At 31.4% G+C, this 2,500-nt stretch overlaps 1 non-coding gene and 1 pseudogene across 1 annotated transcript in view; both read left to right on the top strand.

Annotated features, from left to right (window-relative positions):
• The window catches only part of LOC129252634 (5.8S ribosomal RNA), a 181-nt pseudogene extending 160 nt beyond the window's left edge, over positions 1-21 (top strand).
• Positions 22-463: 442 nt separating this feature from the next.
• Positions 464-2,500, top strand: part of LOC129252632 (large subunit ribosomal RNA) — a 3,987-nt gene continuing 1,950 nt past the window's right edge. Inside the window, exon 1 of the ribosomal RNA XR_008583553.1 lies at positions 464-2,500. This exon is cut by the window's right edge and continues 1,950 nt beyond it. This is a non-coding gene — a ribosomal RNA (large subunit ribosomal RNA).

The following is a 2,500-nucleotide window of genomic DNA, read 5'->3' as shown; positions in this document are numbered from 1 at the left end:
ACTACATATGGTTGAGGGTTGTAAGACTATGCTAAATAAGTTGCTTATTCTTTTATAAAAATAATTGAATTTAAGCAAATGTGTATATTATTGGATTTTAAATAATTCATAATATTAATAGCAAAAAAAATAAAGATATATAATGAATTTTATTTATTATATATTCTTTAAAAAAAAAATCCTCTCAAATAAAATGAAATGATGAAAATATTGAATCTAAGTATTCTTTACAAAAAATTTTCATATTATTTATATATATATATAAAATAATAATTTATATATGTAATTAAAAGGAGGAATGTCTAGCATAAAAATTAAATTTTTTATTCTAGGATTGCCTCATTTTACATTATTATTATTTTTATATATTTACAATATATAAAAGGAGAAAAGAAAAATAGAGATGAAAAGATGATATAATTTTTTTATTAAATTGTGAGAAGATAAAAAAAGAATATTAAAACAACCTCAACTCATATGGGATTACCCCCTGAATTTAAGCATATTAATGAGGGGAGGAAAAGAAACTAACAAGGATTTTCTTAGTAGCGGCGAGCGAAAAGAAAATAGTTCAGCACTAAGTCACTTTGTCTATATGTCAAATGTGAGATGCAGTGTATGGAATATCTTAATATCTAGTATGAGAAATTAACGATTTAAGTCCTTCTTAAATGAGGCCATTTACCCATAGAGGGTGCCAGGCCCGTATAACGTTAATGATTACTAGAAAGATATTTCCAAAGAGTCGTGTTGCTTGATAGTGCAGCACTAAGTGGGTGGTAAACTCCATCTAAAACTAAATATAACCATGAGACCGATAGTAAACAAGTACCGTGAGGGAAAGTTGAAAAGAACTCTGAATAGAGAGTTAAATAGTACGTGAAACTGCTTAGAGGTTAAGCCCGATGAACCTGAATATCCATTATGAAAAATTCATCATTAAATAATTAAAAAAATAATGTGCATTTTTTTCATATAAGGACATTGTAATCTATTAACATAATAAAGTATTTATCAAAAGATCATTGGTGATATTAAGTTTATTTAAATTAATTTGCTTTTTAAGCATATTAACATAAAATAAATACTAATGATTTGATAAAGTGTTGATAGATTTTATTATATATAATGCTAAAATTCATTTTTTGAATTTTACAAAAAATTTAATATCTATGATATTAATATTTATTTGTATGCATTTATATGATTAACAATGCGAAAGATTCAGGATACCTTCGGGACCCGTCTTGAAACACGGACCAAGGAGTCTAACATATGTGCAAGTCATTGAGTTATATTAAACTTAATGGCATAATTAACTTAACTTAAATATAATGGGATTAATTTTTAGTCTATTTTTTAATAAATAGTCAATTAATTCAATCCCGGGGCGTTCCATATAGTTATGTATAATGATAATTTATTATTATTTATACCTCTAACTGGAGCGTACCTTGAGCATATATGCTGTGACCCGAAAGATGGTGAACTATACTTGATCAGGTTGAAGTCAGGGGAAACCCTGATGGAAGACCGAAACAGTTCTGACGTGCAAATCGATTGTCAGAATTGAGTATAGGGGCGAAAGACCAATCGAACCATCTAGTAGCTGGTTCCCTCCGAAGTTTCCCTCAGGATAGCTGGTGCATTTAAAAATTATATAAAATAATCTTATCTGGTAAAGCGAATGATTAGAGGCCTTAGGGTCGAAACGATTTTAACCTATTCTCAAACTTTAAATGGGTAAGAACCTCACCTTTCTTGATATGAAGGTTGAGGTTATGATATAATGTGCCCAGTGGGCCACTTTTGGTAAGCAGAACTGGCGCTGTGGGATGAACCAAACGTAATGTTACGGTGCCTAAATTAACAACTCATGCAGATACCATGAAAGGCGTTGGTTGCTTAAAACAGCAGGACGGTGGACATGGAAGTCGTAATCCGCTAAGGAGTGTGTAACAACTCACCTGCCGAAGCAACTAGCCCTTAAAATGGATGGCGCTTAAGTTGTATACCTATACATTACCGCTAAAGTAGATGATTTATAAAACAATTTCGATTGATTTATAAATTTTGAAACTTTAGTGAGTAGGAGGGTACAATAGTGTGCTTAGAAGTGTTTGGCGTAAGCCTGCATGGAGCCGCTATTGGTACAGATCTTGGTGGTAGTAGCAAATAATCGAATGAGACCTTGGAGGACTGAAGTGGAGAAGGGTTTCGTGTGAACAGTGGTTGATCACGAGTTAGTCGGTCCTAAGTTCAAGGCGAAAGCCGAAAATTTTCAAGTTTTTAATAAAAAAAAAATATTAATAAAAATATATTTAAAAATAATTAAAATACTTGAATTATTTTGAACGAAAGGGAATACGGTTCCAATTCCGTAACCTGTTGAGTATCCGTTTGTTATTAAAAATGGGCCTTGTGCTCATCCTGGCAACAGGAACGACCATAAAGAAGCCGTCGAGAGATATCGGAAGAGTTTTCTTTTCTGTTTTATAGT

Source organism: Anastrepha obliqua, unplaced genomic scaffold (genome assembly GCF_027943255.1).
Source record: "Anastrepha obliqua isolate idAnaObli1 unplaced genomic scaffold, idAnaObli1_1.0 ptg000293l, whole genome shotgun sequence".
In the NCBI taxonomy this organism is placed as follows: Eukaryota; Metazoa; Arthropoda; class Insecta; order Diptera; family Tephritidae; genus Anastrepha; species Anastrepha obliqua.
The sequence above is the reverse complement of the archived record's forward strand: the minus strand, read 5'-3'. Positions and strand labels throughout refer to the sequence as shown.